The sequence below is a fragment of the Primulina tabacum genome, unplaced genomic scaffold, assembly GCF_025594145.1.
Source record: "Primulina tabacum isolate GXHZ01 unplaced genomic scaffold, ASM2559414v2 Contig796, whole genome shotgun sequence".
Taxonomy (NCBI): Eukaryota; Viridiplantae; Streptophyta; class Magnoliopsida; order Lamiales; family Gesneriaceae; genus Primulina; species Primulina tabacum.
Window position 1 is genome coordinate 13,887 of NW_027459917.1, and position 21,478 is coordinate 35,364.

At 40.8% G+C, this 21,478-nt stretch overlaps 9 non-coding genes and 7 pseudogenes across 9 annotated transcripts; all 16 read right to left on the reverse strand.

Moving 5' to 3' along the window:
* Window positions 1–64: 64 nt before the first annotated feature.
* Window positions 65–183, reverse strand: LOC142535035 (5S ribosomal RNA). The gene has a single exon (XR_012817328.1). It is a non-coding gene; the product is annotated as a 5S ribosomal RNA (ribosomal RNA).
* Window positions 184–866: 683 nt separating this feature from the next.
* LOC142535048 (5S ribosomal RNA) lies at window positions 867–992 on the reverse strand (annotated as a pseudogene).
* Window positions 993–1,674: 682 nt separating this feature from the next.
* Window positions 1,675–1,795, reverse strand: LOC142535036 (5S ribosomal RNA). Its single transcript, XR_012817329.1, has one exon. It is a non-coding gene; the product is annotated as a 5S ribosomal RNA (ribosomal RNA).
* A 632-nt stretch (window positions 1,796–2,427) lies between these two features.
* LOC142535059 (5S ribosomal RNA) lies at window positions 2,428–2,546 on the reverse strand (annotated as a pseudogene).
* A 681-nt stretch (window positions 2,547–3,227) lies between these two features.
* LOC142535029 (5S ribosomal RNA) lies at window positions 3,228–3,346 on the reverse strand. The gene has a single exon (XR_012817322.1). It is a non-coding gene; the product is annotated as a 5S ribosomal RNA (ribosomal RNA).
* A 684-nt stretch (window positions 3,347–4,030) lies between these two features.
* LOC142535057 (5S ribosomal RNA) lies at window positions 4,031–4,149 on the reverse strand (annotated as a pseudogene).
* A 2,310-nt stretch (window positions 4,150–6,459) lies between these two features.
* Window positions 6,460–6,578, reverse strand: LOC142535044 (5S ribosomal RNA). The gene has a single exon (XR_012817336.1). It is a non-coding gene; the product is annotated as a 5S ribosomal RNA (ribosomal RNA).
* A 684-nt stretch (window positions 6,579–7,262) lies between these two features.
* Window positions 7,263–7,382, reverse strand: LOC142535062 (5S ribosomal RNA; annotated as a pseudogene).
* A 677-nt stretch (window positions 7,383–8,059) lies between these two features.
* On the reverse strand, window positions 8,060–8,178 carry LOC142535060 (5S ribosomal RNA). Its single transcript, XR_012817344.1, has one exon. It is a non-coding gene; the product is annotated as a 5S ribosomal RNA (ribosomal RNA).
* Window positions 8,179–8,860: 682 nt separating this feature from the next.
* On the reverse strand, window positions 8,861–8,981 carry LOC142535063 (5S ribosomal RNA; annotated as a pseudogene).
* A 683-nt stretch (window positions 8,982–9,664) lies between these two features.
* On the reverse strand, window positions 9,665–9,796 carry LOC142535068 (5S ribosomal RNA; annotated as a pseudogene).
* A 1,190-nt stretch (window positions 9,797–10,986) lies between these two features.
* LOC142535031 (5S ribosomal RNA) lies at window positions 10,987–11,105 on the reverse strand. The gene has a single exon (XR_012817324.1). It is a non-coding gene; the product is annotated as a 5S ribosomal RNA (ribosomal RNA).
* Window positions 11,106–11,730: 625 nt separating this feature from the next.
* On the reverse strand, window positions 11,731–11,853 carry LOC142535054 (5S ribosomal RNA; annotated as a pseudogene).
* A 679-nt stretch (window positions 11,854–12,532) lies between these two features.
* LOC142535032 (5S ribosomal RNA) lies at window positions 12,533–12,651 on the reverse strand. Its single transcript, XR_012817325.1, has one exon. It is a non-coding gene; the product is annotated as a 5S ribosomal RNA (ribosomal RNA).
* A 680-nt stretch (window positions 12,652–13,331) lies between these two features.
* LOC142535052 (5S ribosomal RNA) lies at window positions 13,332–13,450 on the reverse strand. Its single transcript, XR_012817343.1, has one exon. It is a non-coding gene; the product is annotated as a 5S ribosomal RNA (ribosomal RNA).
* A 682-nt stretch (window positions 13,451–14,132) lies between these two features.
* Window positions 14,133–14,251, reverse strand: LOC142535050 (5S ribosomal RNA). The gene has a single exon (XR_012817341.1). It is a non-coding gene; the product is annotated as a 5S ribosomal RNA (ribosomal RNA).
* Window positions 14,252–21,478: the final 7,227 nt, after the last annotated feature.

Sequence of the window (21,478 nt, forward strand, 5' to 3'; positions counted from 1 at the left end):
ATTCAGATGATTTGAGCCGAAAATCGTCAGTCAACAAGTAATAAAAAATAGAAAAACATGTAAAGGGGTGCAACACGAGGACTTCCCCGGGGGTCACCCATCCTAGTACTGCTGTCGCCCAAGCTCGCTTAACTTCGGAGTTCTGATGGGATCCGGTGCATTATTGCTGGTATGATCGCACCCGACATTGAGTGGGATGTTTATTCTTATATCCCTCGAGTACGTGTGGCACGGGCGGCGATGGACAACACGCGGCACTGCTCTCGCCTAATTAGAACCATGAAGTTAAACGTTATGGCGCGATGCCAGAGCTAGGATGGGTGACATCCCTGGAAAGTCCTCGTGTCGTGATCGTTTACATAAATTATCGCTAAAACTGTTGAAATAATTGTTTTTAATGAGTTAACCATCTCCGGAGTAATCTGCGTCATACCCTTCTGCACAAAACCGGCTCACGACAACAAAAATCGATAAATGTTCCCAGAAAATTGAAAAAAAAATAAGAAGAAAAAAGTAGCGAATGTAAGCTATTATTATGCCTGGGATATGATAAAATGGAACCGGAATCGAATTTCGGACTTCCTAAACGGATTTCTCGAGGAATTGGAAGCTTAACAGAAGCGGAAAATCGCAAATTAGAGGGTCTTAAAGAAGGAATTCAGCTAAAATCTCGCTTGCTCATTGCGGAGAAATGAGTCTCGTTCGTTTGCCCGTTTACAATCAAATTAGCCTACAATTTTGTTCAAATCCGGCAGAGCCCGAGCTACGTTGATTTCACATGTCTTATCTGGTGTCGATCGAGATTCAGATGATTTGAGCCGAAAATCGTCTGTCAACAAGTAATCAAAAATAGAAAAACAAGAAAAGGGGTGCAACACAAGGACTTCCCAGGGAGTCGGGTCACCCATCCTAGTACTGCTCTCTCGCCCAAGCACGCTTAACTCCGGAGTTCTGATGGGATCCGGTGCATTAGTGCAGGTATGATCGCACCCGACATTGATTGGGATGTTTATTATTATATACCTCGAGTACGTGTGGAGAGGGCGGCGATGGAAAACAAGCGGCACTGCTCTCGCCCAATCAGAACAATGAAGTTAATCGTTATGGCGCGATGGCAGAGCTAGGATGGGTGACCTCCCTGAGAAGTCCTCGTGTCGCGACCGTTTACGTAAATTATGGATAAAATAGTCGAAATAATTATTTTTAATGAGTTAACCGTCTCCAGAGTAATCTGCGTCATACCCTTCCGCACAGAACCGGCTTACGATAACAAAAATCGCTAAATGTTCCCAGAAAATAGAAAAAAAGAAGAAGAAGAAAATAGCGAATGTAAGGCTAGTATTATGCTTGAGATACGATAAAATGGAACCGGAATCGAATTTCGGACTTCCTAAGCGGATTTCTCGAGGAAACGGAAGCTTAACAGAAGCGGAAAATCGCAAATTAGAGGGTCTTAGAGAAGAAATTCGGCTAAAATTTCGCCAGCTCATTGCAGAGTAATGAGTCTCTTTCGTTTGCCCGTTTACAATCAAATTAGGCTACAATTTTGTCCAAATCCGGCAGAGCCCGAGCTACGTTGATTTCACATGTCTTATCTGGTGCCGATCAAGATTCAGATGATTTGAGCCGAAAATCGTCTGTCAACAAGTAATCAAAAATAGAAAAACAAGAAAAGGGGTGCAACACGAGGACTTCCCCGGGGGTCACCCATCCTAGAACTGCGCTTTCGCCCAAGCACGCTTAACTTCGGAGTTCTGATGGGATCCGGTGCATTAGTGCTGGTATGATCGCACCCGACATTGAGTGTGATGTTTATTCTTATATCCCTCGAGTACGTGTGGAGCGGGCGGCGATGGACAACACGCGGCACTGCTCTCGCCCAATCATAACCATGAAGTTAAGCGTTCTGGCGCGATGGCAGAGCTAGGATGGGTGACCTCCCTGGGAAGACCTTGTGTCACGACCGTTTACGTAAATTATCGCTAAAACTGTTGAAATAATTGTTTTTAATGAGTTAACCATCTCCGGAGTAATCTGCGTCATACCCTTCCGCACAAAACCGGCTCACGACAACAAAAATAGCTAAATGTTTCCAGAAAATTGAAAAAAAATTATAAGAAGAAAATTGCGAAGTTCGGACTTCCTAAGCGGATTTCTCGAGGAAGCGGAAGCTTAACAGAAGCCGAAAATCGCAAATTAGAGGGTCTGAGAGAAGGAATTCGGCTAAAATCTCGCAAGCTCATTGCGGAATAATGAGTCTCGTTCATTTGTCCGTTTACAATCAAATTCGGCTACAATTTTGTCCAAATCCGGCAGTGCCCGAGATACGTTGATTTCACATGTCTTATCTGGTTCTGATCGAGATTCAGATGATTTGAGCCAAAAATCGTCTGTCAACAAGTAATCAAAAATAGAAAAACACGAAAAGGGGTGCAACACGAGGAAATCCCAGGGGGGCACCCAGCCTAGTACAGCTCTCGGCCAAGCTCGCTTAACTTCGGAGTTCTGAGGGGATCCGGTGCATTAATGCTGGTATGATCGCTCTCGACGTTGAGTGGATGTTTATTCTTATATCCCTCGAGTACGTGTAGAGCGTGCGGCGATGGACAACACGCGGCACTGCTCTCGCCCAATCAGAACCATGAAGTTAAGCGTTCTGGCGCGATGGCAGAGCAAGAATGGGTGACCTCCCTGGGAAGTCCTCGTGTCGCGACCGTTTACGTAAATTATAGCTAAAACAGTCGAAATAATTGTTTTTAATGAGTTAACCGTCTCCGGAGTAATCTGCATCATACCCTTCCGCACAGAACCGGCTCACGACAACAAAAATCGCTAAATGTTCCCAGAAAATAGAAAAAAATAAGAAGAAGAAAATAGCGAATGTAAAGCTATTATTATAACTGGGATACACTAAAATGGAACCGGAATCGAATTTCGGACTTTCTAAGCGGATTTCTCGAGGAAACGAAAGGTTAACAGAAGCGGAAAAATGCAAATTAGAGGGTCTTAAAGAAGAAATTCGGCTAAAATCTAGCCAGATCATTGCCGAGTAATGAGTCTCGTTCGTTTTCCCGTTTACAATCAAATTAGGCTTCAATTTTGTCCAAATCCGGCAGTGCCCGAGCTACGTTGATTTCACATGTCTTATCTGGTCCCGATCGTGATTCAGATGATTTGAGCCGAAAATCATCTGTCAACAAGTAATCAAAAATAGAAAAACACGAAAAAGGGTGCAACACGAGGACTTCCAAGGGGGTCACCCATCCTAGTACTGCTCTCGCCCAAGCACACTTAACTTCGGAGTTCTGATGGGATACGGTGCATTAGTGCTGGTATGATCGCACCCGACATTGAGTGGGATGTTTATTCTTATATCCCTCGAGTACGTGTGGAGCGGGCGGCGATGTATAACACGCGGCACTGCTCTCGCCCAATCAGAACCATGAAGTTAAGCGTTCTGACGCGATGGCAGAGCTAGGATGGGTTACCTCCCTGGGGAGTCCTCGTTTCGCGACCGTTTACGTAAATTATAGATAAAACAGTCAAAATAATTGTTTTTAATGAGTCAACCGCCTCCGGAGTAATATGCGTCATACCCTTCCGCACAAAACCGGCTCACGACAACAAAAATCGCTAAATGTTCCCAGAAAATAGAAAAAAATTAAGAAGAAAAAAGTAGCGAATGAAAGCTATTATTATGCCTGGGATACGATAAAATGGAACCGGAATCGAATTTCGGAATTCCTAAAAAGATTTCTCGAGGAAACGGAAGCTTAACCGAAGCGGAAAATCGCAAATTAGAGGGTCTTAGAGAAGGAATTCGGCTAAAATCTCTCTAGCTCATTGCGGAGTAATGAGACTCGTTCGTTTGCATGTTTACAATCGAATTAGCCTACAATTTTGTCTCAATCCGGCAGTGCCCGAGCTACGTTGATTTCACATGTCTTATCTGGTCCTGATCCAGATTCAGATGATTTGAGCCGAAAATCGTCTGTCAACAAGTAATCAAAAATAGAAAAATACGAAAAAGGGGGTGCAACACGAGGATTTCCCAGGGGGTCACCCATCCTAGTATTGCTCTTGTCCAAGCACGCTTAACTTCGGAGTCTTGATGATATCCGGTACATTAGTGCTGATATGATCGCATCCGACATTGAGTGGGATGTTTATGCTTATATCCCTCAAGTGCGTGTGGCGCGGGCGGCGATGGACAACAAATAAATCCTTATATTATTTCGAAAATTCTGATTCAGCCCTTAAACGTTCGTAAATTGCCCTTAGGTCCCAAATCTTTCGAAATATTGCATTTTGGTCCCTTAAATTTCGATACTTGCATGTTGATTTTATATGCCGGAACGTAAATTTTATCCGTGTGGGTTTTTCAATAAAAAAATACGAACTTTTTGGCAATCTGGCTATTTAATTCCCAAACTATTTTTACCAAAACATTACTAATATTTTAATTAATTCTAATTAAAGACTAATTGGCTTAATTAGGGGCTTATTAGGTCTAAAGCCTTGTTAGTGTTTAATTAAGTGTATAATATGTAAACCTTTTCCATAACCCTACGATTCTTTCAAAAGCACACGGCCACTCTTCTCAAAATACCTAGATTACACGGCACACACATGTTTAAAAATTGAGGCAAACTTTCGAGCATTGCCAAGGGAAAGTCTTAGCCAAGGTTCTTGCTCCATTCTTCGTCATCGTCAACGGTTTTTCGTGCGTAAATTACGCATAGGCACACCTATTCTTCCCTTCAAACTATCATCACATCATATTATATTTTTATGCATGAAAATTTTGGGAAACAAGTGACACTTTGAATTATTTTCGTTTTTATGCAATCCATGAAATTCCAAGCATGATTTGGATTCAAACTTTTGTCGTTTACATGTATATACGGGCTGCCATGATATAGGTTATGTTTAGGCATGATTTTACGCGGGATTTAGAGTCCTAGATAATCACCTTAACACCACACATGCAATAGAACACAAGCTGTGCAGCAACTTGCTATCATGGAGCAAAGGGGTTCGGTTTATTGTTGCAGGGGCTAGGGCTTGCTTGGCTGGTTCCAGGGGTTAGCCAAGGTTGTGGGTGAGTTAGGGATAGAGTCCTTGCCATGCTAGGACTCGCGCTCAAGGGCTGGGAGGGAGTCCTAGCAAGCTATGACTCCCACCGGAGAATCAAGGGGAATTGCGTGCAGGGTTCTGGGCTTGTTGCAGGCTGGTGGGCATGGTCTAGGCGGCTTGGGCTGGGTCAGGTCGAGTCCTTAGGGTCCTTAGGGGGTGCACAACAGGTTGGTTCAGTGGCTGGGTTCGTTGGTAGATGCAGGGAAGCTTGATCAAGAGTCCTTGTCCAACAAGGATTTCTCGGCCATCTTATGGTAGAGGAGTATGGGGCTTGTTTTTTGGTTTGGGGTGTTTTCCGTGGGATCTTTGGGTCCAGTAGCATACTTTAGGATGTTGTTCAAGTTTTGGATCAACATGGTTCGGGGGTAACTCGTGAAAATCAAGAGATGGCTCGGGGTCGAAAATTTTTGGTCATTAGGGTTTTTAAAACTTGGGAAAATTGAAAAATGGTTCACGGGGGTTGAGTCGTGGTTCATAATGGCTAAAATAATATAAAAAGACTAAATTCTCAACTGGTACCAACACTTAGGAATCTAGGTACGTAAGACTGGAGGTCCTAGGTTCAAGTGTTGGGGAAGGCGAAGGAAACCACTTACCTGGGGTGAGATATTCTAAGAGTGAAGGTGCCCATGCTGGACCATCCTAACGACCCATGACCTGTAGTGGTGCGTGGGTATGGGCCGAGGCCTTTGTTGGTTCACCCTAATGGCCCTAGATCATTATAGCACTGCTCTCGACCAATCAGAACCATGAAGTTAAGCGTTCTGGCGCGATGGTAGAGCTAGGATGGGTGACCTCCCTGGGAAGTCCTCGTGTCGCGACCGTTTACGTAAATTATGGATAAAACAATCGAACTAATTGTTTTCAATGAGTTAACCGTCTCCGGAGTAATCTGCATCATACCCTTTCGCACAGAACCGGCTCACGACAACAAAAATCGCTAAATGTTCCCAGAAAATAGAAAAAAAAATAGCGAATTTAAAGTTATTATTATGCCTGGGATAAGATAAAATGGAACCGGAATCGAATTTCGGACTTCCTAAGCGGATTACTCGAGGAAACGGAAGCTTAACAGAAGCGAAAAATCGCATATTAGAGGGTCTTAGAGAAGGAATTCGGCTAAAATCTTGCCAACTCATTGCGGAGTAATGAGTCTCGTTCGTTTGCCCGTTTACAATCTAATTAGGCTACAATTTTGTCCAAATCTGGCAGAGCCCGAGCTACGTTGATTTCACATGTCTTATCTGGTCCCGATCGTGATTCAGATGATTTGAGCCGAAAATCGTCTGTCAACAAGTAATCAAAAATAGAAAAACACGAAAAGGGTTCCAACACGAGGACTTCCCAGGTAGTCACCCATCCTAGTACTGCTCTCGCCCAAGGACGCTTAACTTCGGAGTTCTGACTGGATCCTGTGCATTAGTACTGGTATGATCGCAACCGACATTGAGTGGGATGTTTATTCCTATATCCCTCGAGTACGTGTGGCGCGAGCGGCAATGGACAATACGCGGCACTGCTCTCGCCCAATCAGAACCATGAATTTAAGCGTTCTGGCGAGATGGCAGAGCTAGGATGAGTGACCTCCCTGGGAAGTCCTCGTGTCGCGACCGTTTACATAAATTATAGCTAAAACATTCGAAATAATTGTTTTTAATTAGTTAACCGTCTCCGGAGTAATCTCCGTCATTCCATTCCGCACAGAACCGGCTCACGACAACAAAAATCTCTAAATGTTTCCAGAAAATAGAAAAAAAAATAAGAAGAAGAAAATAGAGAATGTAAAGCTATTATTAAGCTTGGGATACGATAAAATGGAACCGGAATCGAATTTAGGACTTCCTAAGCGGATTTCTCGAGGAAACAAAAGCTTAACAAAAGCGGAAAATCGCAAATTAGAGGGTCTTAGAGAAGGAATTCGGCTAAAATCTCGCAGGCTTATTGCGGAGTAATGAGTCTCGTTCGTTTGCCCGTTTACAATCTAATTAGGCTGCAATTTTGTCCAAATCCGGTAGTGCCCGAGCTACGTTGATTTCACATGTCTTATCTTGTCCCGATGGAGATTCAGATGATTTGAGCCGAAAATCGTCGGTCAACAAGTAATCAAAAATAGAAAAACACGAAAAGAGATGCAACACAAGGACTTTTTAGGCGGTGACCCATCCAAGTACTGGTCTCACCCAAGCAAGCTTAACTTCAGAGTTCTGATGGGATCCGGGTGCATTAGTGCTGGTATGATCGCACCCGACATTGAGTGGGATGTTTTTTCTTATATCCCTCGAGTACGTGTGGAGCGGGCTGTGATGGACAACACGCGGCACTGGTCTCGCCTAATAAGAACCATGAAGTTAAGCGTTCTGACGTAATCGCAGAGCGAGGATGGGTGACCTCCCTGGGAAGTCCTCGTGTCGCGACCCTTTACGTAATTATGGCTAAAACTGTCGAAATAATTGTTTTTAATGAGTTAACCATCTCCGGAGTAATCTGTGTCATACCCTTCCAAACAGAACAGGCTCACGACAACAAAAATCGCTAAATGTTTCCAGAAAATAAAAAAAAAGAAGAATAAAATAGCGAATGTAAAACTATTATTATGCCTGGGATACGATAAAATGGAATCGAAATCGAATTTCGAACTTCCTAAGCGGATTTATCGAGGAAACGAAAGCTTAACCGAAGCGGAAAATCGCAAATTAGAGGGTCTTAGAGAAGGAATTCGGCTAAAATCCGCCAGCTCATTGCGACGTAATGAGTCTCGTTCATTTGCCCGTTTACAATCAAATTAGGCTACAATTTTTTCCAAATCCGGCAGTGTCCGAGCCATGTTGATTTCACATGTCTTATCTTGTCCTGATCGAAATTCAGATGATTTGAGCCGAAAATCGTCTGTCAACAAGTAATTAAAAATAGAAAAACACGAAAAGGGGTGCAACACGAGTTCTTCCCAGGGGGTCAACCATCCTAGTACAGCTCTCGCCCAAGCACGCTTAACTTCGGAGTTCTGATGGGATCCGGTGCATTAGTGCTGGTATGATCGCACCCGACATTAAGTGGGATATTTATTTTTATATCCCTCGAGTACTTGTAAAGCGGGCGGCGATGGAAAACACGCTGCACTGATCTCGCCGAATCAGAACCATGAAGTTAAGCGTTCTGGCGCGATGACAGAGCTAGGATGGGTGACCTCCGTGGGAAGTCCTCGTGTCGCGACCCATTACGTAAATTATGGATAAAACAATCGAAATAATTGTTTTTAATGAGTTAACCGTCTCCGGAGTAATTTGCGTCATACCCTTCCGCACAGAACTGGATAACGACAACAAAAATCGCTAAATGTTCACAGAAAAGAGAAAAAAAAATAAGAAGAAGAAAATAGCGAATGTAAAGCTATTATTATGACTGGGATATGATAAAATGGAACGAAATCGAATTTCGGACTTCCTAAGCGGATTTCTCGAGGAAACAGAAGCTCAACAGAAGCGGAAAATCGCAAATTAAAGGGTCTTAGAGAAGGAATTAGGCTAAAATCTTGCCAGCTCATTACGGAATAATGAGTCTCGTTCGTTTGCCCGTTTACAATAGAACTAGGCTACTATTTTGTCCAAATCCGGCAGTGCCCGAGTTACGTTGATTTCACATATCATTTCTGGTCCGATCGTGATTCAGATCATTTGAGTCGAAAATCGTCTTTCAACAAGTAATAAAAAATAGAAAAACACGAAAAGGGGTGCAACACGAGGACTTCCCAGTGGGGGAAACCCATCCTAGTACTGCTCTCGCCCAAGCACGCTTAACTTTGGAGTTCTGATTTGATCCAGTGTATTAGTAGTGGTATGATCGCAACCGACATTGAGTGGGATGTTTATTTTTATAATCCCTCGAGTACGTGTGGCGCGAGCGGCGATGGACAACACGCGGAACTGCTCTCGCCCAATCAGAACCATGAAGTTAAGAGTTCCGGCGAGATGGCAGAGCTAGGATGGGTCACCTCCCTGGGAAGTCCTCGTGTCGCGACCATTTATGTAAATTATAGCTAAAACAGTCGAAATAATTATTTTTAATGAGTTAATCGTCTCCGGAGTAATCTGCGTCATACCCATTCGCACAGAACCGACTCATGACCACAAAAATCGCTAAATGTTCCCAGAAAATAGAAAAAAAATTAGAAGAAGAAAATAGCGAATGAAAAGCTATTATTATGCCTGGGATACGATAAAATGGAATCGGAATCGAATTTAGGACTTCCTAAGCGGATTTCTCGAGGAAACGGAAGCTTAACATAAGCGGTAAATAGAAAATTAGATGGCTTTAGAGAAGGAATTCGGCAAAATCTCGCCAGCTCATTGCGGAGTAATGAGTCTCGTTCGTTTGCCCGTTTACTATCAAATTAAGCTGCAATTTTGTCCAAATCCGGCAGTGCCCGAGCTACGTTGATTTCACATGTCTTATCTGGTCCCGATCGAGATTCAGATGATTTGAGCCGAAAATCGTCTGTGAACAAGTAATCAAAAATAGAAAAACATGAAACGGAGTGCAACACGGAACTTCCCAGGGGGTCACCCATTCTAGTACTGCTCTCGCCCAAGCAGTCTTGCCCAAGCACGCTTAACTTCGCAGTTATGATGGGATTCGATGCATTAGTGCTGGTATGATCGCTCCCGACATTGAGTGGGATGTTTATTCTTATATCCCTCGAGTAAGTGTGGAGCGGGCGGCGATGGACAACACGCAGCACTGCTCTCGCCCAATCAAAACCATGAAGTTAAGCGTTCTGGCGAGATGGCAGAGCTAGGATGGGTGACCTTTCTGGGAAGTCCTCGTGTCACGACCGTTTACGTAAATTATAGCTAAAACAGTCGAAATAATTGTTTTTAATGAGTTATCGTCTCCGGAGTAATCTGCATCATACCCTTCCACACAGAACCGGCTCACGACCACAAAAATCGCTAAATGTTCCCAGAAAATAGAAAAAAAAATAAGAAGAAGAAAATAGTGAATGTAAAGCTATTATTATGCCTGAGATACGATAAAATGCAACCTGAATCGAATTTTGGTCTTCCTCAGCGGATTTATCGAGGAAACAGAAGCTTAACAGAAGCGGAAAATCGCAAATTAGAGTGTCTTAGAGAAGGAATTCGGCTAAAATCTCGCCAGCTCATTGCGGAGGAATGAGTCTTGTTCGTTTGACCGTTTACATCCCTCGAGTACGAGTGGAGCGGGCGGCGGTAGACAACACGCGGCACTGCTCTCGCCCAACAGAACCATGAAGTTAAGCGTTCTGGCGCGATTGCAGAGGTAGGGTGGGTGACCTCCCTGGGAAGTTCTTGTGTCGCGACCGTTTACGTAAATTATGGCTAAAACAGTAGAAGTAATTGTTTATAATGAGTTTACCATCTCCGGAGTAATCTGCGTCATACCCTTCCGCACAGAACCGACTCACGACAATAAAAATCGCTAAATGTTCCGAGATAATAGCAAAAAAATAAGAATAAGAAAATAGCGAATGTAAAGCTATTATTATGCTTGGGATACGATAAAATGGATTCAGAATCGAATTTCGGACTTCCTAAGCGGATTTCTCGATAAAACGGAAGCTTAACAGAAGCGGAAAATCGCAAATTAAAGGGTCTTAGAGAAGGAATTCGGCTAAAATCTCGCCAGCTTATTGCAGGGCAATGAGTCTCGTTCGTTTGCCCGTTTACAATAAAACTAGCCTACAATTTTGTCCAAATCAAGCAGTGCCTGAGCTACGTTAATTTCACATGTCTTATCCGGTCACGATCGAGATTCAGATGATTTGATCCGAAAATCGTCTGTCAAGAAGTAATCAAAAATAGAAAAACACGAAAAGGGGTGCAACACGAGGACTTCCCAAGGGGTCACCCATCCTAGTACTGCTCTCGTCCAAGCACGCTGAACTTCGGAGTTCTGATGGGATCCGGTGCATTAGTGCTGGTACGATAGCACCCGACATTGAGTGGGATGTTTACTCTTATATCCCTAGAGTACGTGTGGAGCTGGCGGCGATGGACAACACGCGGCACTGCTCTCGCCCAATCATAACCATAAAGTTAAGCATTCTGGCGCGATAGCAGAGCTAGGATGGACCTCCTGGGAAGTCCTCGTGTCACGACCGTTTACGTAAATTATAGCTAAAACAGTCGAAATAATTGTTTTTAATGAGTTAATTATCTCCGGAGTAATCTGCGTCATACCCTTCCGCACAGAACCGGCTCACGACAACAAAAATCGCTAAATGTTCCCAGAAAACAGAAAAAAAATAAGAATAAGGAAATAGCGAATGTAAAGCTATTATTTTGGTTGAGATACAATAATTAAAACCGGAATCGAATTTCGGACTTCTTAAGCGGATTTCTCGAGGAAACGGAAACCTAACAGAAGTGGAAAATCGCAAATTAGAGGAGTCGTGTTCGTTTGCCCTTTTACAATCAAATTAGGCTACAATTTTGTCCAAATCTGGCAGTGCCCGAGCAACGTTGATTTCACATGTCTTATCTGGTCTCGATCGAGATTCAGATGGTTTGAGCCGAAAATCGTCTGTCAACAAGTAATCAAAAATAAAAAACACGAAAAGAGGTACAACATGAGGACTTCCCAAGGGAACGGTCACCCATCCTAGTACTGCTCTCGCCCAAGCACGCTTAACTTCTGAGTTCTGATGGGATCCGGTGCATTAGTGCTAGTATGATCGCACCTGACATTGAGTGGGATGTTTATTCTTATATCCCTCGAGTACGTGTGGAGCGGGCGGCGATGGACAACACGCGGCACTGCTCTCGCCCAATCAGAACCATGAAGTTAAGCATTCTGGCGCGATGGCAGAGCTAGGATGGACCTCCTGGGAAGTCCTCGTGTCGCGACCGTTTATGTTAGTTATGGCTAAAACAGTAGAAATATTTGTTTTTAATGAGTTAACCGTCTCCGGAGTAATCTGCGTCATACCCTTCCGCACAGAACCGGCTCACGACAACAAAAATCGTTAAATGTTCCCAGAAAATAGAAAAAAAATAAGAAGAAGAAAATAGCGAATGTAAATCTATTATTATGGCTGAGATACAATAAAATGGAACCGGAATCTAATTTCGGACTTCATAAGCGGATTTCTCGAGGAAACGGAAGCTTAACAGAAGCGGAATATCGTAAATTAGAGGGTCTTAAAGAAATAATTCGGCTAAAATCTCGCCAGCTCATTGCGGAGTACTGAGTCTCGTTCGTTTGCCCGTTTACAATCAAATTAGGCTACAATTTTGTTCAAATCCGGCAGTGCCCGAGCTACGTTGATTTCACATGTCTTATCTGGTCTCGATCGAGATTCAGATGATTTGAGCCGAAAATCGTCTGTCAACAAGTAATCAAAAATAGAAAAACACGAAAAGGGGTGCAACACGAGGACTTCCAAGGGGGTCACCCATCCTAGTACTGCTATCGCCCAATCACGCTTAACTTCGGAGTTCTGATGGGATCCGGTGCGTTAGTGCTGGTATGATTGCACCCGACATTGAGTGGGATGTTTATTCTTATATCCCTCGAGTACGTGTGGAGTGGGCGGCGATGGACAACACGCGGCACTGCTCTCGCCCAACAGAACCATGAAGTTAAGCGTTCTGGCGCGATTGCAGAGCTAGGATGGGTGACCTACCAAGAAGTCCTCGTGTCACGACCGTTTACGTAAATTATGGCTAAAACAGTCGAAATATTTGTTTTTAATGAGTTAACCATCTACGGAGTAATCTGCGTCATACGCTTCCGCACATAACCGGCTCACGACAACAAAAATCGCAAAATGTTCTCAGAAAATAGAAAAAAAATAAGAATAAGAAAATAGCGAATGTAAAGCTATTATTATGGCTGAGATACGATAAAATGGAACCGGAATCGAATTTCGGACTTTCTAAGCGGATTTCATGAGGAAACGAAAGTTTAACAGAAGCGGAAAATCGCAAATTAGAGGGTCTTAAAGAAGAAATTCGGCTAAAATCTCGCTAGCTCATTGCAGAGTAATGAGTCTCGTTCGTTTGCCCGTTTACAATCAAATTAGCCTACAATTTTGTCCAAATCCGGCAGTGCCCGAGCCACGTTGATTTCACATGTCTTATCTGGTTCCGATCCTGATTCAGATGATTTGATCCGAAAATCGTCTATCAACAAGTAATCAAAATAGAAAAACACGAAAAGGGGTGCAACACGAGGACTTCCCAGGGTTTCACCCATCCTAGTACTGCTCTCGTCCAAGCACACTGAACTTCAGAGTTCTGATGGGATCCGGTGCATTAGTGCTGGTACGATCGCACCCGACATTGAGTGGGATGTTTATTCTTATATCCCTAGAGTACGTGTGGAGCTGGCGGCGATGGACAACACGCGGCACTGCTCTCGCCCAATCAGAACCATGAAGTTAAGCATTCTGGCGCGATGCCAGAGCAAGGATGGGTGACCTCCCTGGCAGCCCTTGTGTCGCGACCGTTTACGTACATTAGGGCTAAAACAATCGAAATAATTGTTTTTAATGAGTTAACCGTCTCCAGAGTAATTTGCGTCATACCATTCCGCACAGAACCGGCTCACGACAAAAAAAATTGCTAAATATTCCCAGAAAAGAGAAAAAAAAATAAGAAGAAGAAAATAGCGAATGTAAAGCTATTATTATGCGTGAGATACGATAAAATGGAACCGAAATCGAGTTTCGAACTTCCTAAGCGGATTTCTCGAGGAAACGAAAGCTTAACAGAAGCGGAAAATCGCAAATTAGAGGGTCTTAAAGAAGGAATTCGGCTAAAATCTCGCCAGCTTCTTGTGAAGTAATGAGTCTCGTTCGTTTGCCCGTTTACAATCAAATTAGGCTACAATTTTGTCCAAATCCGGCAGTGCTTGAGCTACGTTGATTTCACATGTCTTATCTAATCCTGATCGAGATTCAGATTATTTGAGCCGAAAATCGTCTGTCAACAAGTAATCAAAAATAGAAAAACACAAAAAGGGTACAACACGAGGACTTCCCAGGGGATCACCCATCCTAGTGCTGCTCTCGACAAAGAACGCTTAACTTCGGAGTTCTGATGGGATCCGGTGCATTAGTGCTGGTATGATCGCACCCGACATTGAGTGGGATTTTTATTCTTATATCCCTCGAGTACGTGTGGAGCAGGCGGCGATGGACAACACGCGGCACTGCTCTCGCCCAATTAGAACCATGAAGTTAAGCGTTCTAGCGCGATGGCAGAGCTAGGATGGGTGACCTCCCTGGGAAGTCCTCGTGTCATGACCGTTTTCGTAAATTATGGATACAACAGTTGAAATAATTGTTTTTAACGAGTTAACCGTCTCCGAAGTAATATGCGTCATACCCTTCCGCACGAAACCTGCTCAAGACAACAAAAATCGCTAAATGTTCCCAGAAAATAGAAAAAAAATAAAAAGAAGCAAATAGCGAATGTAAAGCTATTATTATGCCTGAGATACGATAAAATGGAACCGGAATCGAATTTCGGACTTCCTAAGCGGATTTCTCGAGGAAACGGAAGCTTAACAAAAGCGGAAAATCGCAAATTAGAGGGTCTTAGAAAAGGAATTCGGCTAAAATCTTGCCAGCTCATTGCGGAGTAATGAGTCTCGTTCGTTTGCCCGTTTACAATCAAATTAGGTTTCAATTTTGTCCAAATCCGGCAGTGTCCGAGCTACGTTGTTTTCACATGTCTTATCTGGTTTTGATCGAGATTCAGATGATTTGAGCCGAAAATAGTCTGTCAACAAGTAATCAAAAATATAAAAACACGAAAAGGGGTGCAACATGCATTGTAACGTCTCACTCATTTTTAAAATTCTACTGGACATATTTTTTTAAATAAAAGCTCGCATTTTCGAAATAATATTTAAAATAATCGTAATAATTTGACAGTAAAAAAATAACCAAACTCATCTATAATAATTCGAAAATATAAACTAATAAAAATCTTAAAATCATCAACGTGTGAAAATATTCATTTCCTCTCAATCTCATAAATCGTAATGCGAAAAACATGTGGTCCTCGGGTCGTGTCATCGCACCAGGTCTGCCTACTCAGAGTTCGGCACCTATAGTCTCCTCAACATTTAGCTCACCTGCATCACACACGCCTTGTGAGTCTAAAGAATCAACACACCTATACCAAGAATAACAAGTACATATACATAGCATACAGCAGAGAAAAATTTCATACTCAACATATCTTTCATGAACTTAAAAGCATAACATAAACGTGTATTGTAAATCATAATGCTAACATACCTTTCATTAACTTTAAAACATGAATATAAACATGTCGTATCAAATCATATCATATTAAATCATGTCATCTCATGTCATCATAAACTTAAAAATTTTCTTTTTAATTGAATTCAGTTCATTAGTTGTGACTTTCGTATCAGCTCTATCGATTGATCCATCTATAAAATCATGGTACCCGGCGGCGGAGACATCAGCGACAGCATTACCCGTCCACTGAGCCTTGGCCTCAGCTCATCATATCTCATATCATGTCAATGGAAATACGATCATCGGTCTCCCTCTGGGGCCTTCTCCCGTAAACGGGCTCCCTCTAGGGCCTTTTCCCTCACGATATCTCCAATCCTATCATCGTATACATATACATCGTCAGTCACAACCAACTCCCATCATTCAAAAACATCATCATATTCACCACTTAATAAAAACATGCATATACGTAATTTTTCCTTTAAACCAAGCATGCAACGTATATTTTCATAAAATCTTAAAAATCGTGATCATGATGCATAAAACTTTAAAATATAGTAAATTTGTGCTCATGGCGCTTCCAGGACCAACATCTAACCCCGGGTGCAAAATGACCATTTTGCCCCCGCAAACCCAAAAATTACCATTTTGCCCTTAGACGTAAAATTTCACGTTTTTGACATTTTCTTAATTCCATTGACTCTAACATGTCCCAAATAATTATTTAAGCCTACAAAATTTTTCCCATATTTTTATTTGGCTTAAATCGATGAATTTTAAATTAATCTTTAAACATAACATATTAACGCGCTTTAATCACGAATTAAGCCAAACCTTAGCATAAAATTCTCAAATTAAAAAATTAGACTTCTTATAATTATTTGAGCTTAAATATAATTTTTCATAATTTAATTAAGATTAAATCTAGCGTTTCAATTAATTCTGTAATTAACGTTTCGTGTTGCGATTAAATCCCGGATAAATCCAAAACTCATTATTTTGATCCGAAGCTTACCAAATTCCTTAAAATATCCCAAAAAATATTTAAAAGCATCCCTAGACGTAAACTCGAGCCCATTTTATAACTTAACCGAATTGTTTTAAAACTTGGACCGGTGTCCCGGTTTTAACCCGAATCGACTCGAAACTTAACCGTATTTTCCCAACTTTTTACCACACCTAACAAACACTTAAAAGGCCTTATAAACATCCAGACCCGTTGCTTAAACCATTCGATCAGGCCTTACAAGCTGCTGGAAATCAGCCTCTTCCCCTTTCGCCTACCCTACTACACTACCTCCCTATTCTCGCGTCCTAGCCCAACACCGATGGAACCAGGCACGGCTCAGCCTTTCCTAGACAACCATAGGGCTCCCCTGAACCTACTGCACCCACGCCATTAGCCTCATGCATCAGGCGTAGATCACCGTATCGCTACACTTCCCACAACACCAATCGAACCCAACTCGTCCAACTCTTCCCTTGCGGCTTCTAGGACAAGACCAGCAGCGTTCGTGCATTTCCAGACCATGGTTCAGACCCACCAGAGTCTGTTCAAGGTCTAGAGTCGCCCTTGCACCACCAGACTGTTAGAGTAGATGCCCTGCAAGCCAACGGTTGGCTAGGGAATTTATTGATTCAAGTGTAATAAACAATCTTTATTTTAATTTAACTTTTTATGGTCTTGTTATACTTTATCTATATACCCATGCAAACAGCATAGATAAAGTCCTTGATTATGCTTTAATACAAATGAATCGTAATTCGATGTTGAAACTCATTTGTAAACACTGCATATTCTAAATTCGTTCCTAGTCGATTCAGCCGCCTAAAACAGGGATAAAGGCCGCTTGAGCTCGAGACTAGCATCTGTGATGTTGTGTACTGCGTTTCTTGGTAAGGGCATAGAGATGTCCAAACATGCAGATGGGTAGTCATATGATGATTATACCGAACAACCCTCCCTCGGACTTTCCAAGTGGTTATCATTCATCGAGAGGATAAGTCCGTGCTTATGATTGTACGCCATTAGTCCTTACGACCCGGGACAAAACTGAGGCTCTATATGCTAGGGCTGTGCTTTGACTCGTTTACCGGCTCCAGGAGAGTCATCAGGTGGCGAGGTTGGGTACAGTTGCGACACATATAGGAGCCAGTGCATTGTAGTCGGGGATTCACCGCTCATCTATGGGTGTGGATATCCTATGTGATCTGATGTAATAATAGTGCATGGAATCTCTGGCCAGAGTATGAGATCTACGTTGGAGAAGGAGTTCTCCAATAGTACACGCGATGCCACTATTATAGTTGTCACATAGTTATCGAATTATTATGCAACCCTCGATGAACTAATGGTTGCAGACTCGATTGGGATATATGAGATGAAGGGACCGTACTGTACGTTAATCATAATCTACTGGTTCTTGCAGGCACTATCAGTGATACCTAGGGGGTCATGGGGCGATGCTATTAGACGCTCTTACCATGATCCGATGGGTGCAATCAGAAATGAGTTCCGACATTCTCATGATCAATTGTTGATACATAGAATGGGGCAAATTAAGGGTAAGCCCGAATAAAGGATTATGTCCTGAATCACAAGGAGTTGTGAACCCACGGCTAGCTGTATCCCTGAACCATTGAGGGTCACACAAGCACTGGATCGTTTGTTCCCGTTGAGAGAATAAATTCAAGGAGTTGAATTTATATTATGAGATAATAAATTCAAGGAGTTGAATTTATATAAAATATTGAGAGAATAAATTCAAGAAGTTGAATTTATATTATAATATAGTAAATTCAAGGAGTTGAATTTATGAAATTTGGAGAGAATAAATTCAAGGAGTTGAATTTATAAAATTTGATAATTTAATTTATTAAACTCAAAAGTTGGGTTTATTAAATATTAAATTTTGGAGGTGATAAATTCAAGGAGTTGAATTTATAATTTAAATATTAAATTCAAATGTTGAATTTATAATTAATTTAATTTATTAAACTTAAAAGTTGAGTTTATTAAATATTAAATTAAATATAATGGGAATATGTTTAATGGGCTTGTAAGAGTACAAGTCCAACATATTAAATAATTAAAGTTATTAATGGACTTTGATTAATTGATTAAACTAGTTGGACTAGCCCAATAAATTAATCAAGCTCATTAATGTTAATTATGGAATTTAGGTCAAGGCTATTGTTTTTAGGAAAAAAAAAAGAGGAAAAATTGACCTAGCCTCCAAGTCTCCCAATTGGTGATTCACGTGAGTGGCAATATCAAAAATTCCTCCAAAAATATTTTTGGCCATTTTTGAAAAAAAAAAGGTTTGAGCCGTCTCTCGTTTTCAATCTGTACGCAAAAGTTCTTCTAAATTTCTAGTGCAATTTAGAAGAGGAACAAATATTCCAGTCGTGGACCGGATTAGGAGATCGAAGAAAGTTCGTAGGGAATCAACAAGAGCTAATCCGTTTATACCGGATTAGTTGGAGTCCAGTGATTTATTCACAAAAGGTATAACTTTTAACACCCTATGAATGTTTATGATAAAATCATACGAGCGTCCAAAGCAAAACTTATTTTGATTGTCAAAATAAACTAAAATTTTAAAACTTCCGCTGCGTTTGGGCGTGAAGAAAACCGAAATCCAACACAGACTTCACCTACCCACCGATCTAGACAAAGAAAACAAGAAACCCCAAGCCGCTACACATCTCGGCCTTCACTCCAAACCTACCGAACCTTACACCAGCCTCATGACTCCACTAACCTGCTCTGAACGGTCCCTTAGCATCAACAAAACGACAGCCTCCTTGCACAATTCAAGAAAATGTGAGACTTGAAACAAAAAGAATGCAATAAACACAAGAAATTCAAAGATCTTCCATAGACAAGCTTGGATCGAAACTTTTCATGAATGAACACCAAACTCAGTATATAAAACGTGTATGATGCAGAAGAATGATATAAAGCGTGCCTGGTGAAAATATTTCGCAAGAAAACCGAAAAACGAGCGTCGGGAATCAAGTCGGAGAATTTTCTTACGCCTTGAATGGAAATGGCTGTGCTTTCAGCTGCTGGGATTTCTATGAAAATGTTGAGATGGGATTGAGGGTGTCGGCTGATTGGGGAGGGTAATGTTAGGTGTAGTGGGTCCTTAGGGATTTATTATGTAGTTAATTAAAATATAATAGGCCATAAGTTGTTAATTAAAGATTTAAAAAGGATTTTAAGCCCAACAAGCTTAAAAGTAGTCTCATTAAGTCCAAACACACTCTCGAAAAATATTTTGTGGTGTAAAGTTTTTGAAAATATTAGCCGAACCCTCAAAAAATCCCCCGATTCGATAAAATTTGCTTATCGGGTAAAAATAAAATTCTGCTGATAAAAATACCAAATAAATCTCAATTCTTGAAAAATACCTTTAAAACATCTTATATTAATTAATAGAACTTAATCGTGTAATAAAAATAATTTTCTTGAAAATTTTCCGGTCTCTGATCCTCGTTCGAGAGCGAAATGCAACTTAAAAACCTTAATGCATGAACTTATAAAATGTATGGAATAAATTCTACCATGCATGAATTATGCATAAAATGCATAAAAATAATTAAACGCAATTTAATAAAATAAAAATACATTTTATGCTTTAAAAGAATTTAATGAAATACCAAAGAATTTAATAATTTGCATGCATGTGGTTTACGTGGACTTTCCTATTTTCGGGACGTTACAATCTTCCCCCCTTAAATTGAATTTCGTCCGCGAAATTCGCTTATCCTTGATAATCACAAAGTTTAGACTCTTAATTCTAGAATCTCAATATTCCACGTTTCCGCTGCGCTACTCTGATAAAATAATAAATCTTAGGATGTACTTATGTCTCCTCAATCCTAATTATTTTGCCTATTGAGATCCTTATTTGTGAATTGCAACCTAGAACTACTTATTGCGACTTAGTTCTATTCTACTCATGCCTCAAATTCCGACTTTTCTCAAACTTCCCAATATTAGAAATGGCAGTTCGAATTTTATTGCGTCTTACTTTTCTTATACTATACACATAATGTTCATCAACTTATTACATTATCATTTATGCAACTTAAGAAATCTTAACACCAAGATTTTACTGATCGACTTATATCTTCGGTGATACACTTACAAGTTAAACCTTATCTCAAACCCATAATGATATTCGCCTAAGATCCTTGAATCGAATCATTATCTTATAGCACCAAACTTACGTAACTTATTATTTACAAGTACATCCCAAATATTAAATTGTTGCAAATCTTTAAATTCGAGTAGTGTTAATCCATAAAACTATCGAACTTCTACCTAATTAATAAAACACTTCTATCATCAATCACATGCTTAAACTATTTTCTTCCCAATTACAATTTAGTTGAGGCTTAAGGCCCTTGGACTTTCCTCGTTGAAATGAATGTTGCATTCTTACGTATTCTCAATGCTTCATACATACTAGCATATAAAACTTATTAAGTCATCCCATGGGATCATTAGACTAACTCTAATAAATCAACTTCACTTATACTCCATAGAGTTCTAGAATCCCCATATCAAGCTTTTTAGATTTCTCACTCGATAAAAATCTTAATATTCATTAATTGATAACTTATGTTGAACACAACTAATTCTTTTTATTATTATTATTATTATTTTTTCACCCAAAATTTCCGTATGAACACGTATTCCATAAACTTAAAATTCAAGCTTACGCGACCCAAATAGTATTAGATAACATAATTCCAACACACATATTCACTTATTCTCAAGTTTCTTAATAACTTACCAAAAATTCCTCAAGACGAGGTGTCTACCTCAATTCTTACATGCATCTATCGAGTAACATAACCATCAAACATACCCAACTTTCTAGAAAAATTTAAATTCTGACAAAGATATAATTTTAACTCTTAAGATCGTGATTAAAACTTATGCTACATCAAACCTTAAGTCCCCAAAAATAAGTTAACTTAATGTCTAATCTTGTAACTTGACTAAATGATCACTTTACCTTAAATTGTTATCACTCTAAATTCTTAATTTTTTTCCATTGTCTTATTCCATTAACA